Source organism: Peromyscus maniculatus, chromosome 21 (genome assembly GCF_049852395.1).
Source record: "Peromyscus maniculatus bairdii isolate BWxNUB_F1_BW_parent chromosome 21, HU_Pman_BW_mat_3.1, whole genome shotgun sequence".
NCBI classification, from domain to species: Eukaryota; Metazoa; Chordata; class Mammalia; order Rodentia; family Cricetidae; genus Peromyscus; species Peromyscus maniculatus.
The window spans coordinates 6,581,172-6,597,490 of NC_134872.1; the positions used below are offsets into that span (position 1 = coordinate 6,581,172).

Consider the following 16,319-nt stretch of genomic DNA (forward strand, 5'->3'; position numbering starts at 1 on the left):
CAAGCGCGGTACACACTGTCCCGAGCCCTGCACGCTCCGCTTACGGCTCAGACCTCCCAAAGCTTTCGCCACCGCCGCAGAAACCCATTATTTAAAAAACGAGGCGCAAGCACTCCACCTGACTCATCCACAGCGAGGAGGAGGAGGAGGATTATAATGCAGTGTGCTCCCTTAGCTTCATCTACACACACACGCAAAATGCTGGGTTCGGAGTCATGGACTACGGCCGGGACGGTAGTTGTGATGTCCCAGGGCTGAAGGGAATGAAGACTCCTAAAACAACTTTGATTTCCTTGTTATTTACAGAGTAGTGTGTGTGTACGCCTGGAGGTCAGAGGACAACTCCACCACGTCGGTTCCAGGGATCGAACTCAGGTCGTCCGACTTGGCGACAAGCGCCCGTACCGGCTCAGCCACCCCGGAGGCCCCTAAAGCAACTTTTAATTGGCTTCTCCCTCCTCCGTCTGCCCCCGATCCCCGCCGGTCACCTGCCCGCCCGGAGCCGGCGGGTCGGGGACCGGCAGGTGAGGGCGGCGCCCCGGGCGGCACGCCCATCGCGCGGGCCCTGCGGACGCGGCGGGGCGCTCCGTTATCCGCGGGCTCGCGGGGCTCCGGGAAGGCCAAGTTCCCTCTCCGCGCCCGGCGGGCGGCGTGGCGGGGCGGCACGGGGCTCCTCGGACCTGTGGGCTGCGCGGGAAACAAAAGCCGCGCGCGGGGCGAGCCAGCCGGCGCCGCGCTGAGCGAGCCATCGCCGAGGAGAAGGGGAAGCGCCGGCCGCTCCGCCTCCCACGCGGGGGCCCCGGGGTCTCCCGCAACATCCCGTCCACGCCGCCCCGGGGAAGCCGCGTGAGAGGCGGCGGAGGCGGGACCGCCAGCGCACAGGGCCGACTCCCGGGTCCACCGCGCGCGCGCGCACGCGCCCCATCCCCGCGGCCATGGCGCCCGTACCTGTCGCCGCCGCTGCCGAAGCCGCCGCCACCGCCGCCGCCACCGCCGCGTCTCGAGCTCCGCGCCTCTCCGCGGCGCGCGGCGCTCACCCTCCCCGCCCGCCCAAGCAGGCCCGCCCGTCCGCACCTCAGTCGGCCTGTCGCTCAGCCGCGCGCCGGACACCGCCGCCGCCGGAGACTGGCAGCGCCCGCGAGCCGGCTAGTGCGCCGGGCAGCGCCCGGCGTCGTCCCGCCCCCACCGGACGCAGGACCTGCCTCCCATAGGGCCGCGGGGCTGCCAATCCGCCCCCAAAAGGCGCGCGGGCTGTGGCTCCGGCTGTCCCGATTGGTGGCCGCGCAGGTCTATGCAAATGAGGCCCCGCCCCCTTCGTTTGCATCCCCGCCTCTCCACCGCAGCCCACGTGTCTGGCCCTTGCCCTTTGTGGGGGCCGGAGAGGAGGGATGGAGGAAGCGGACGGACACCTCTTGGCGTCGCCCTTTGCCTCCAGGCAAAATACTGCTAAGCCTCTGCCCTGCCTCTCTGCCCACCCAGCCCGCCCTTCACGAAGCTGGAGGGGTCAGGCCGTGCTGACCCCAGAAAACAACCTCCTGAGCTCGGAGATGCCCCTTAGAGACTGGGAAGAGCCAATGAAGCACGTAGCCCCTCTCTCGGGACACCCAGCGGGCGTGACCACGCTGTCCCTTGGGGCCTCGGCCTCTCCCGCACACCAGCCCAGGTGAAGAGGACCGAAAGGAGCCCAAAGGATGGATGGGCTGCTGAGCTAATTCAGCTTCAAGGCGACACCCCTCACCCAACCCCGTGCCCAACCCTGGGTGACTCCCATAGACATTCGGGAGCTGCACCGGGGACTTCCGCTGGACCTGTTCGGGTTTTTTTTTTGGTTTTTTTGTTTTTCAAAAAGGAGGTGAGTGTCTCGCCTGCATGTATGCCTGTGCACTGTGTGAGTGCAGTGCTCAAGGAGGCCAGAAGAGGGCGTCAGATCTCCTGGGGCTGGAGTTGTAAACTGACATGTGGGTGCTGCGGATGGCACCCAGATCCACTGGGAGAGCAGCAGCCAATGAGTCTGTCTCTCTCTCTCTCTATGTCTAGCTCTATCTCTCTCTGTCTCTGTCTCTCAACTAAAAGTCCCAATTACCTATGGAACTGTCTCGTAGCCACATGAAATTCCGTGTTTTCTGGCTCCGCGTCTGCTTTTATCCTAGTTATTTATTTTTGTTCCTTTTGCATTGTCATGCTTTAGAATTTTTGAAGACCTTCTTCTATATGTCACCATGCTGGGTGATAGTATGGTCATTCCTTTCCTGTCTTCAAAGACCTATGCAGAAAAGACAAAACTGACTTAGGAACCTCCTCTTGGGCAGGAGTAGATTGGGAACTTCCCCTTCACCTGCCTCTAGGGAGGGCCACAGGCTGTGTCCATGAATTCAACAGCACAGATGTGGATAGCGACTCTCCAGCTCACTAATGCCACTTGGTGTTGCATCTACTATGCTTATTGAGAGCAAGAGGTGTGCCCTGCGTGGAGGAGGGCTTATGGAGGTGAGACGGCACTGTGCCAGCCCGCAGAGGCTCCAGCCAGCAAACAGGAACATCCACATTTGAGTAATGTTCCAGGGATGGTGGCGGCACATGTCTACATAGAAGAGTGAAGGACTCTCCCCAGGGAAGAGAGTCAGTATCCCCCTGTGAGGCAGGGGAGAGGCTTCATTGGAGGGATCACATTGAACCCACCCTTGGGAGACTGAGCCAGACCAGAGGCTGTGGATAAGGAACAGGACTCTGCCAGAAGGTAGGCAGGGATAGCTCTGAGCTAACAAAGCATGCAGACCTGGAACTGCTTAGGAACTGAGTGAACAGCTAGGGGCAGTGTGGGCCAATCTGCAGGGTTGTGTGGACTTGTCACATGTTCTGAGAGGAGACTCTTCCAGGAGGAAGAAAAGCCCGGGAGGCTGCCAGGCTGTGTTGTAACATACCACAGCAAACAACAACAGGCCCTGTAGATACAGCTGCAGGCATTTTTTCTTCTTCTAGGCCAGAGTCTGTAGGGAACAGTCAGTTCTACAGTTCCGATGGCAGCCTGGTTAGCCCCACCCACTCCCCCAGAAAAACCACTCTGACCACCAAATTTATCCTCCTCGGCATCTTCCCTAAGCCTTGATGCCCTGGATGTGGCAGGAGAAGCCCTGTCCTGACGCTTGAAGCAGATCTTTGCAGGTCTTGTCACCAAGGCTGGCTTCATGGGTGTGTCACCTTTTTTAGTGGCACACACTAAGAAGGTCCCCGGTGCTCCGTTTAAAGTACTGCTGTCTGTGGTCATCTTGACATGGTAATTTTTCAACAAGGGGCCCTGTGTGTTCTTTTTGTACCGATTTCTGCCAATTACACAGCAAATGCTATAGTCCTTTTGTGCCTGTGACAGAATTCAAACCACATCTGGGTCTTAAAAGTACTTGGTGTCCACAGGGTTTGTTCCCTGAAGCATGGGTAACTCTATGCTCGAAACTGTAACGTGGCATCCATTTTTTTTTCCTCTTGCTTATTCATTGAGAGAGCTGCAGATTAAGGCCAGTGAGATGTCTCATCAGGTAAAGGATCCTGTGGCCAAGCCTGGTGACCTGAATTTAATCCCTGGGTTTCACATAATGGAAGAAGAGAAGAAAGAGAAAGAACTCTTTTTTTTTGTTTTATTTTTGTTTTTGTTTTTGTTTTTCGAGACAGGGTTTCTCTGTGTAGCTTTGGGGCCTGTTCTGGAACTCACTCTTTAGACCAGGCTGGCCTCGAACTCACAGAGATCCGCCTGGCTCTGCCTCCCGAGTGCTGGGATTAAAGGCATGCGCCACCACCGCCTGGCAAGAAAGAACTCTTGGAAGTTGGCCTCTGAACTCTACAAACTCACCATGTGGCACACACACATCACCTCCCCCGCATCATCCACACAAAGAAATTGATGTAATCTGAGAGAGGGGACAGGGACATACTGCAGACTGGAGCCTTCTCCAAGTGGCCTGGCTAGGAAGTGGACAGGGGCTGTGTTCCAACTCAGCTCCCCCAAAGCCCTGGCTCTCCCCACCACAGAGCCCCGACTCAACGTGAGGATCTTTTTCTGAGGCAGCTGTACACCTGGAGGAGGTACTGCTCGGGGTGTGAGAACACTCGGGGAGGCGGGTCTCCGCCATTGCGTGGCTACCCTTTTGAATGGTTTGTCGTCCAAACTAAACAGGTCTCAGTCATAGTATGTGTAAATGTAGTCTCTCCCTGCTTCTGGGACTCCAATCAAAACACAAACACAAGCTCACGCCATCCCTTTCTGCTGGGTCCCATCTTTTCTTCTCCCATGCTTTGCTCTAAGTCCCTTCTCTGCCGGCTCACAAATTCTCTTTCCAGTTTTGTGGGATTTTTTGGGGTGGGAACAAGGTTATAGTGATCAGGGTCTTGCTATTTAGGATGGGCTAGACCAGAACTCATAATTTTCTTTTTTTAAAAGAGTTTTTAGACATGTGTGTGTGTGTGTGTGTGTGTGTGTGTGTATACACACTTGCTTGCATGTATGCCTGTGTACCACATGCATGCTTAGTGCCCACAAAAAGTCAGAAGGGGACATGGGTTTCTCTAGAACTAGAATTATGTGTGATAGTGGACCACCACACGGGTGCTGGGAACCAAATCCAGATCCTCTGTAACCCCTGAGCCATAACTCCAGCCCCAATATTTAGTTTGTTTTTTTTAAAGATTTTTAATTTTTCGCCATCCATCCCAGCACTCAGGAGGCAGAGGCAGGCAGATCTCTCTGAGTTTGAGGCCAGCCTGGTCTACAAAGCGAGGTCTAGGACAGCCAGGACTGTTACACAGAGAAACCCTGCCCAGAAGAGACCACTGAATTCTCTGGGGCTGGAGTTACAGGTGCAGGGCAGACACCAAGTCAGAGCCATTGGATGAGCAGTTCATGTTATCAATTGCTCAGACATCTCTGCAGTCCCAGGATCTTGTTATTGTTGTTGTTGCAGCTCATTAGTGTATGCATGCACGTGTGTCATGGCATGCACACACAGCAGTCAGAGACAACTTTAGGGAGTTCTCTCCTCCTACCCTGTGGACCCCAGGAATCGAACTCTGCTCGTCAGGCTGGACAGCACCCTTCCTGCTGAGCCACCTCTCCAGCCCCTGTGAGTTCCCTTTCACTAAGCGACACAGCCTTGGGGGGCCTCGATAAGAGTCATTTTCATTATATATATTGTTTCCTAGCAAATTAGCCCAAAATTTAAAAAAACACTCTGGTGGACTTCTTAAAGGGCCAAGGAGAAGCATTTTAAGCTTAAAAACCATATTCTTTGTCACACTGACTCAGTTGCTCTCACAGCCATTGCTATATGTAAATGAGTCGCATGGCTGTGTTTGAATAAAACTTTATTTATAAAATCAGGCCCCACCCTACACCCAAAGGCATCTGTGGAAACCCATACCTAACATCACAATAACTGGGTGCTTGCCCAGTGGACAAGCACAGAATAAGGATGTCCACTCTGGCCACTTTTAACTTTTGGTTTATTTTGTTTTTGTTTTTTTGAGACAGGTGTTCATGCAATCTAGGCTGGCCTCAAACTTGCCATGTAGCTGAAGAGGACCTTAAATTCCTGATCCTCTTGCCTCCATCTCCTAGGGGCACATCATCATGTCTGGCTGGCCATGTGTGTTTAATATTGGACTAAGTGTTCTAGTCAGGACAGTTAAGCAAGAAACACACAAAGAGGGATATAGATTAAAAAGTAAGGGCTGGAGAGATGGCTCAGTGGTTAAGAACACTGGCTGCTCTTCCAGCGGACCAGGATTCGATTCCCAGCACCCACATGGCAGCTCACAACTGCCTGTAACTCTGTTCCAGGGGATCCAACACCTTCACACCAATGCACATAAAACAATTTTTTTTTTTTAAAGTAAAAGAAAAAGTAAACTTGGGCTGGTGCCCCGACCTACAAGCTTTGAGACTGACCTGCCTGGGGTGAGAAAAATGGGGATTGGGTGGGCCACATGCTCGGGGGAGACACAACAGCAGCCCAGAAACTCATGCTTAGTACATACAGCTCATTGAGGAGGTGGGCTCATTCACTGTAGACAGCTCATTGAGGAGGTGGGCTCACTCACTGTACACAGCTCATTGAGGAGGTGGGCTCACTCACTGTACACAGCTCATTGAGGAGGTGGGCTCATTCACTGTAGACAGCTCATTGAGGAGGTGGGCTCACTCACTGTACACAGCTCATTGAGGAGGTGGGCTCACTCACTGTACACAGCTCATTGAGGAGGTGGGCTCACTCACTGTACACAGCTCATTGAGGAGGTGGGCTCACTCACTGTAGACAGCTCATTGAGGAGGTGGGCTCACTCACTGTAGACAGCTCATTGAGGAGGTGGGCTCACTCACTGTAGACAGCTCATTGAGGAGGTGGGCTCACTCACTGTAGACACCTCATTGAGGAGGTGGGCTCACTCACTGTAGACAGCTCATTGAGGAGGTGGGCTCACTCACTGTAGACAGCTCATTGAGGAGGTGGGCTCACTCACTGTAGACAGCTCAACAGGATGTATGCCAGCTAATCTCAGTAGGGCTCTCCGTAGAGGAGCAGTCTTGGGGAGCAGGCAGTGGGAGGAGAAGCCTGTGGTTGACACTTTCTGCACAACTGTCAACATCTGGACTTTTAAGCAGGGGAAGGCTGCCGTTCCCATGGGTCTGAGGCACTGGGGTCCTCTCTGTGGATATGCTCATGTCGTTAATACACAGTCACTCGGGACTTCATCCACTCCATAGGCTGTGATGGTGTGGGTCATTTGGAGAACGCCCATCTACCGTGCACAGAGCCCCAAGTCTCATCCACAGCACTGACCAAATAGGATGTGGTAGCACTCATATGTAATCCCGGCACTTGAGGAGCGGAGTTGGGGATTAGAGGTGTGAGGTCATCCTTGGCTGTTCAGTCCGGTTAAAGCCAGTCAGAGCTAGAGACCCTGTTTCCAAGGAACGAACAGGAGGAAAGGAGGGAGGGAGGGAGGGAGGGAGGGAGGAAGGGATATAAATGATATTCTGTGCACCAAAAACCAAACAAATATCAGAGCTAACAAGCTCAGCAAGGCGTTAGGATACCAACTCAGTAACCATCAACAGTTGTATTTCTGTATGCCTGCACGGAATAATCCAAAATGAAATTCAAAATTTTTGAAAACTCTTATTTATGATGCATTAAAATACATAAATAAATAACATTTTGTTTTGTGGTGCACTGAACTCAAGGCCTTGTCTGTGCTAATCTTCTACCAACTAGCCAAATCCCAGAAAAGCATACTTCGGAATGCACGCAACAAAAGAAGTCTAAAACTTACACTGTGAACATTTACATCGAGAGAAATTGCTGACCTAAATCGTCGAAGAGGGGCTAGGGCGATGGAACGGTGGTGGGGCTCCTTCCTTGAGTGCACCAAGACCTGGGTTCAATCCCCAGTAACACACACGCACACGCACACGCACACACACAAAATAAGTAAAATGTCCTTTGAGTGTTACTAAGGTGATCATGGGATGGTTCACACATATGTAAAAATGCCTAAAGACCATTTAACTCTAAGAATTGAGCCTCCAAGCCTGGCGGTGGTGGTGCACGCCTTTACTTCCAGCACTGGGGAGGCAGAGGCAGGCGGATCTATGTGAGTTCGAGGTCAGCCTGGTCTACGGAGCGAGATTCAGGACAGGCACCAAAACTACACAGAGAAACCCTGTCTCGAAAAACTCCCCCCAAAAATTCCAGTACCAGGTTGAGCCTGAGGCCCAAAGTCTCCACATCTAAACCAGGCCCAGATCAAAAAGAGTCTACTCACGTGACATTCGTCATCCTCGGCACACATCTACACTGAAGAAGCAAGTTGTTCAGGGGAATGGAAGTCACCTCACCTCCACCGCTGGGGCGGCATGGCAACCGGCTGTGTTTCTTGTCTGTGACCCTCTACCGGACAAGAAGCAGCCTGAGGGGGTGGTGTTCTGACTCATAGTTAAAGAGGCGAGTTTACTGTGCTTGGGAAGTATGGTGGTGCAGGAGCAAGCAGCAGATAGATGTCCACTTCCAGGTCCAGAGAAAACACGGGAACTCAGGTAGGGCTATGGCACCTCAAGCCCCACCCCCGCCCCGTGACTCACTTCCCCCAGCAAGGCTCCACCCCCCGAAAGTTCCAGAACCGTTCAAAACCCTGCCCTAAGTTGTTCACCCATGGGTCCGGTGGGTCCAATTCATAGTCAAACAAGTGGTCTGCCAGGGTCTCTAACCTCGGTCAACTTTTAAAGAAGATTCAGAACCTCCGCTCCGCCTCTGCTACAGCTCTCCCTCATGAGCCCTGGCACCAAAGCCACCCCAAGTGCAGGCTCTGGAAAAGTTGCTAGCTTAGAGACACACAGTGAAATTTGAATTTCAGATAAGCAACATGTAATTTCTTAGCATAGATGTGTCCCAAATATTGCATAAGTATATTTATGCTAAAAAAGATAATTTGTTGTTTTTCTGAAATTCAAATTTAACTGGGACATTCGCACAAAAAAGTATTCATTGTTCCCATGAAAGACACATAAGGATTTAGCTGGGGAGGCTGTATTTAGTCTAACTTAATCTCTGCAGAATTCACATTTTCATTGTTGGTCCAGTAATCCCTTACTATCTCATTAGGACCTGAACCTGGGTCCTCTGTAAGAGCAACAAGTGCTCATAACCATGGAGACAGCTCTCCAGCCCCAAAATACAGGTATGTTTTCCATGCCAGTTCCAAACTATTTGGTGATGTTGGTAGCTCAGGAAACTCACAAACCTTAGCAAGATCAGGATGCACAGAAAGTCAAGAGATTCATGTTCCGTTCCCCAAGGGGACAAAGGTCTTAAGCAGTGATTGCCAAGAGAAGACTACTGTGAGTAACCCCAGGACACTCGTGGCATTACCAAGCCACACTTTGGTGGAATTGGGGTTTTTGTTTTGTGGGTTTTTTTGGTTTCTTTGTGTTTTTTTTTTAAAAAAAAAAAAAGTATTTAAGCCAGGCGGTGGTGGCACAGGCCTTTAATCTCAGCATTTGGAAGGCAGAGGCAGGTGGATCTCTGTGAGTTCGGTCCAGCCTGGTCTACAAATTGAGTTCCAGGACAGCCAGAGCTGCACAGAGAAACTCTCTCTCGAAAGACCAAAAGAAAATAGAAAAAAAAAAGGCGGGGGGGGGGGGGGGGGGGGGCAGGGACAAAGGAAGAAAGAAAAAAGGAAGAAAGAAAGTATTTAATCGGAGGCTTGCTTACGGTTTCAGAGACTCACTCCTGACCGTGGCAGGAAGCAGGCAGGCATGGCGCTGGAGCATTGGGCAGAGCTTCACCTCCCAATCTGCAGGCTGCAGGCAGCAGGCAGCAAGCCGGTGGAATCATTTTTTGATCTGGTGTCAGTGCCCTGTCTGGGATGAAGAGACGGTTGTTCATGTCTCTACAGGAAGAGTGGTACAACATAGTGCACACCATTCATGAGTCTTTGTTTTCGTAGACTGTTGCAATCCCAATAGCAATATGATGAGTTCACAGCTGCCATTCATCCTGGAAATGTGAGTGCATCGGAGCGGAGGAAAAGCTCGGGAAAAGAACCACAGGGAACCACCGGAAGTTAAGGCACACCGCAGAGCCGCCATCGCTGACACAGGCTTGAATGGACATGTTTTTAAAAATCTATATTTTGGTGCTGGAGAGATGGCTCAGTAGTTAAGAGCACTGGCTGTTCTTCCAGCGGACCCAGGTTTGGTTCCCAGCACCCACATGGCAGCTTCAGTAACTACAATTCCAAGGGCTCCAATCCCCCTCTGTCATCCTCAGACACTCCATGCACAAATGTCCATGCAGGCAAGGCACCATACGCAGAAAACAAAAATAAATTATTACAAATATATATCTAGGTTTTGCCAGATGTGGTGTCATACACCTTTCATCCTATCACTCAGGAAACAGGTAGGTGGATCTCTGTGAGTTTGAGGCCAGCCTGGTCTACACAGAGAGTTCCAGGCCAGCCAGGGCTACACAGTGAGACATTGTCTCAAAAATAACAATAATAACTACAGTTTTATTGAGTAATATAAAATATAGACATAGCCCTAACCTGCCGATACACATTTCAGAACAATGTCAAAAACAGGTGTTTATTCAGTAGGCAATGTGAAAGCTAATTAAATCGGCTTTTTCGGGGAGTAGGGTGAAAAAAGCCAGATCCTTATTTTACTTCTGGGAACTGAACTCAGATCCTCTGCAAAAGCAGTACACACTTTTAACCTCTGAGCCATCTTTACAACCCAAAGAATTGATTTATTTTATTTGGGGGAAGGGTTAAAGTCAGGGTTTCTCTCTGTATCCCTGGCTATCCTGGAACTCACTCTGTAGACCAGGCTGGCCTCAATCATAGAGATTGAACTGCCTTTGCCTCCTAAGTGCTGGGATTAAAGGCTCGAGCCCCCACCACCTAGCTTATTTTTATTTTTAATCATATGTATATGTGTGTGGGCATGTGTACACCAGTGCAGGTACCCATAAAAGCCAGAGGGATTTGAACCCCTGGAACTGGGGTCACAGGCAGTAATGAGCTATCCAGTGTGAAAGCTAGATCTAAACTCAGGTCCTCACCCTACTTTATTTCTTATACATCCCCACCCAAAAAAAATTCAGTCTAGGGCTAGAGAGATGGTTCAGTTGGCAAAGTGCTGGCCACAAAAAGGTGAGGACTTGAATTCGGTCCCCAGAGCTCACATTTAAAAGAGCCAGGCATGGTGGCATGAGATTGTAATCTCAGTGCTGAGCAGGCTGAGACTGGCGGATCTCTGGGTCTTACTGGCCCAGTCAACCTAGACCACTTACTGAATTCCAGGCCAGTGAGAGACCCTGTCTCAAAAAAACAAGGGGGGGAGTGTCTGAGGGGGAAGAATTCCCAACTAAAGCACACACACACATGCACCTGCACACACACACACACACACACACACACACACACACACACACAAGCATATATACACACCCCGAACACACCCAAAAATCATCAATCATCAAAAACATTAATAAATCATTAATATACTTGACAAACTGTGTTGTAATTAGGTTTCTTGGTCCTGGGCGGCCAGGGTTCCAGACCCACAGACCTGCAGCCCCAGACCCCTTAGCCACCCACCTCTGCTTAGGCACCCAGAAATGACTCAATACTTATATTAATTTCATGCTGTTTGGTCTATGGCTCAGGCACATTGCTAGCTAGCTCTTTCATCTTAACTCAACCCATTTCCATTTACTGTCTGCCACGTGACCCTTGGCTCACCTGTGTTCCTTACATGTTTCTTCTTGGGCGAGGGGCTTGGTCTGTCTCACTCTGCCCTTCCTTTCCTACCTATTCTGATTCTCCACCTACTTTTCCTATGGTGCCTGTCATAGGCCAAAACAGCTCCTTTATTTAAAGATTAATTACACAGTCTCCAGCCCAGCACTTCTCCTTCTGGGAATTCACCCAGCCAAAAAAGTCCCTTGATGCCAAGGAGGTGGTTTGAAAACCTATAGCTTATTGCAGCATCACCTGTAATGAATACAGATGACAAGTAAGTAAAAGAGGGTACCTTCTGCCAGGCGGTGGTGGCACATGCCTTTAATCCCAGCACTTGGGAGACAGAGGCAGGCAGATCTCTGTGAGTTTGAGGCCAGCCTGGGCTACAGAGTGAGTTCCAGGACTGCCAGACAGAGCTACACAGAGAAACCTTGTCTCAAAAAAACAAACTAAACCAACAAACAAAAAGATGGTACCTTCCTCTACGGAATTCTGTGGTGTGTGTGTGGGGAGGGGGAGAGAGAGAGAGTCTCAGACTGGCCCTGAACACACACCTTGCCCTCCTGACCTTCTTCTCTTGCCTCCCACCTCTCAAGGGCTGGGGTCACAGGCTTGCACACACTTGCACCATCACATCCAGAGGAAGAGGAGGCAGCCATAGTTCTCCTCTGCCACCTTCTTTTTCTTTCCTTTAAAAAAATGTGCTTATTTATTTTCATGTGTGTGGGTGGTTTGCCACACACATGCTTGTGCACCATATGCATGTGGAGACCAGAAGGACGCTTGAATGCCCTGGAACTGGATTTAGAGACAGCCTTGAGGAACCTGGGTCCTCTGGAAGCGAATCTTTACACCACAGAGCTATGGCTCCAGGCCCTTCTGTTTCTTTTTAATGAGGTGAATTCCTGTGTAATAGAGCAAACATTCTCTCCATCCTCAATTACTCCTTTTCCTTTTCCCCTCTGATGTCAGAGTAGGTACACGGCTCCCTAGGATGAGGGATACATTTCCCAGCCTCCCTTGCAGCTAGGTGTGAGCCCATCTTCTGGCTAATGAGAGAAGAAAAGAAGTTAAAGGAATTGTCCTTAAAAGAGAAGCTCATATTTCTCTCTCTCTCTCTCTCTCTCTCCATCTTGCTGCTAGATAAATGCAGATGTGATGGCAGGAGCCCAGATACCACGCTGGATCATGAGGTCCAAGTCCCTGTTGAAGACAGCCTGACAAATCGAGACAGAACCTGTGTGAATATTTACCTCTGGACTTTACTGGAGAAAGATAGGAAAGCCTAATTTTGCATTGATGCTATTATATTTTTTCTGTCACTTGCACCCAAACTTGTTTCCACCCATTCCACCCCACCCCCACCTGTGGGGCATTTTCTTCATTAATGATTGATGTGGGAGAGTCCAGCCCACTGTGGATGGAGCCACCCAGGGCAGGTGGTCTTGGATGATATAAGACAGGAGACAGAGCAAGCCATGAGGAGCAAGCCAGCAAGCAGGGTTCCTCCAGCCTCTGCTTCGGCTTCTGCCCCCGGGTTCCTGCCTTGCATTCCTGGCCTGAGTTCTCTTCATGAGGACTGTGATTGGGACAGGTAAGATACACACTCCCTTCGCCACTCAAACTGCTTTTGGTCCTGGTGTTTTATCACAGCAACAGAAAGCAAACTAAAACTATGTGTGGTGGCGCACACCTTTTATCCCAGCATTTGGGGGCCAGAGGCAGGCAGATCTTTTGATTTTGAGGCCAGCCTGGTCTACACAGTGAGTTTCAAGACCCCCAGGGCTACATAAAGAAACAGTGTTTCGCCGGGCGGTGGTGGCACACACCTTTAATCCCAGCACTTGGGAGGCAGAGCCAGGTGGATCTCTGTGAGTTCGAGGCCAGCCTGGGCTACCAAGTGAGTTCCAGGAGAGGCGCAAAGCTACACAGAGAAACCCTGTCTCGAAAAACCAAACCAAAAAAAAAAAAAAAAAAAAAAAAAAAAAAAAGAAAGAAAAGAAAAAAAAAGAAAAAGAAACAGTGTTTCAAAAAGAAAGAAAAGAAATTAAGCTGAAACAATGTGTGGGAACATTTAGACAGAGGGTATTACTATGTAGCCCAGGCTGGCCTGGAACTCAGGTCCCCTAATCCTTTCCCCTCAGCCTCCTGAGAGCTGGAACTGCAGGTGTGTACACCATCCTATTGCGTGAATTTTTTTTTTTAAGGCAAGGTTTCTCTGTGCAGTCTTAACTGTCCTCGAATTCACTCTGTAGACCAGGCTGGCCTCAAACTCACAGAGATCCACCTGCCTCTGCCTCCCCAGTGCTGGGATTACAGGCGTGTGCCAGCACCACCTGGCTTTCTCCTTCTTTCTCATTCTGTGTTCTTTTAGCAACATGAGAGAGCAACACCCCAAAAAAATAGGTCCTGTCTTGAATATTTCTATTTTGACGCCATGTGTGCCCATTAATGGCAGGACCCTGAAGATCAACACACTGCTTGCACACCAGTGCTTGCACGGCAGTAGATACTGGGCACTATTGGGCACTTGTCTGTGTTCAAACAAACAAACAAAACAAAACAGGATGATTTTGTTCATGAAACTGGTGTTCCCACAGGGCTGACCGAGAAGCGTGATAAGAAGTATAATTCCAGGTCAGCCTGGGCTACGTAACAAGACCTGGTCTCAGCAAACAAAAGCAAAACAAAACTGGATTCTAGGAACCAAGTGGTGAGTGAGGAAGAACAGAGAATGGACAGAATGGCGGCAGGGGAGTGGTGGGCAGTGTAGACTTCATCGAGAGGTTGCCGCACACCCATTTAGTTCATTCTGTGTTGCTGCAATGAAATACGCAAAGCTAGCACTTGGTGTGTAAGTGGGTGTGCCTGGAGGCATAGGCTTTTTTTTTTTTTTTTTTGGAGCTGAGGATAGAACCCAGGGCCTTGCGCTTGCTAGGCAAGTGCTCTACCACTGAGCTAAATCCCCAACCTGGCATAGGCTTTTTGGAGGCGGAGTCTCTTACTGAGGCCTGGGTCTCTATGTCGGGGTAGGCTGGCTGGCTTACCTCTCCAGCACTGCAGTTACTCATGCCCACCACCTTGCCTGAGTGCTGGGAATCGAACCCCAGTCCTCATGCCTGTGCGTCCAGCACTTTACTGACCACACCATCTCCCAGCCCTGACTGCAGCACTTTAAAAGGAAAGACTAGGACAGTTTTGAAGGTTGAAGAACAAGGCACCATGGGCCTGGTGAGCCACCCTGCCCCGGTCTGCACCATACGCGGTGGAGAGGCAGCGAGGGCGTGGATTCCCTCGATGACAGTGACAGTCAGGCTTTATGGCAGCCCAAGCTTGAGGGAGCTGACCCCCTCCTGTCAGCCCTCAAGGTCCGCTGAGGCACTGCTAATTAGCTCCCCCTAAACTCACCTCTTAAAGGTCCAAGTGCCTCAACACTGGCACACCCAGAGCATGAGGCTGCAGGGTACACACTCAACCCACAGCATTTGTGGGAAAGTAGCAACCCCTCCCTCACCAGAGTGAAAACTAAAAGGCTGACGGCACCAGAGAGAGGCTGGATGACTTGTGACAGCGCTGGAACGCTCCTGCTTTGCTGCTGGGAACACACAGGTACTCTGGGACACACTCTGGTGGTTTCTTTTTTTTTTTTTTTTTTTTTTTTTTTTTTGGTTTTTCGAGACAGAGTTTCTCTGTGTAGCTTTGCTCCTTTCCTGGAACTCACTTGGTAGTCCAGGCTGGCCTCGAACTCACAGAGATCCACCTGGCTCTGCCTCCCGAGTGCTGGGATTAAAGGCGTGCGCCACCAACGCCCGGCTTGGTGGTTTCTTTAGAAATGAAGTGTACACACACATGCACACATACAATACATACCATACACAAGACAAACACAACTACACACACATTCAGGACAACATGTGCCTACATCCACATGCACACTCAGGTGTGGTGATGTTTTATTTGTGCTGAAATGTGATTTTTATTTGTATGGTAATAAAGTTGCCTGGAGATCAGAGGTCAAATAGCCATAAACAGAAGTCAGGGGTGACAGCACACGCCCTTAATCCGATCACATGGCAGGCAGAGTCTCTGTGTGGTCAAGGACACAGCCAAGCGTGGTGACACGAGCCTTTAATCCCAGTACCAACCATAGAGACCTGGAGGTCTGTATAGACAGGCAGTGATGAGGAAGTGATACGGCTGGGCTTAGAGCCAATGAGAAGGCAGAAGAGACAGGCAATAATAAAAGCACAGGTCAGGCAGGAAGAAGCTCTTGCTGTGGAAGCTACTGCTGGTGGTAAGCTAAGGCTAGTCGTGGCTATTGCTCTCATCTCTACACCTGAACCCCAGAGCTGAAGGTAGAGATGTGAGTATCCATGGGGCTTACTGCCAACCAATCAGCTGCCATGCTTAGTTAGAGACCTGCTCACAAAGAGTGAGGTGGAATGCTAGGGACATTGGCTGAGCAATTATGAGTAGGTATTCCAGAGGACCTGAGTTCAATTCCCAGCACCCACATGGCAGCTTACAATCATCTGTAACTCCAGTTTCAGGGAATTTGATGCCCTGATCTGGCCTCCACAGGCACAAAGGTGGTGCACAGACAGACAAGCAGGAAAAACACTCATACACATAACATAAAAATATTTAAAATGTAAGATGGAGAAGTAAATGAAAAAGACATCTCAGTTTCAACCTTGGCTTCCACACATGCCTGCATAGGTAAATGCAGCCATACACGCACACGTGCGCATGCACGTGCACACACACACACACACACACACTGCTCATAGAGAAAGAGATGTTCAGAGAGAGGGAACAAGAACATACTGAGTGTTCCATTTATCTAAAATTTTAGAAATATAAATCTAGAGCTAAAGGCTCTTGCTACTCAACCATGTGTAAGTCTGGTACTCTGGGTTCTGTCTCCAGAATCCACGTAAAGGAGACACCTGACTCTACAAAGTTGTCTTCTGAGCTCCACATGCAAGCCGTGGCACATGTGGAGCCGTGGCACATGTGGAGCC

General features: G+C 50.3%; 1 protein-coding gene across 3 annotated transcripts in view; it reads right to left on the bottom strand.

Moving 5' to 3' along the window:
• The window catches only part of Fkbp5 (FKBP prolyl isomerase 5), a 126,236-nt gene that overhangs the window by 90,532 nt on the left and 19,385 nt on the right, over positions 1-16,319 (bottom strand). Inside the window, exon 2 of one of the 3 annotated variants that reach the window (XM_076558380.1) lies at positions 9,258-9,406. The gene's annotated coding sequence lies outside the window, so the exon portion shown is untranslated. Of the gene's footprint in view, positions 1-948; positions 1,181-9,257; positions 9,407-16,319 lie in introns of those variants that run through there. The other 2 variants (XM_076558378.1, XM_076558379.1) reach the window with 2 other exon arrangements.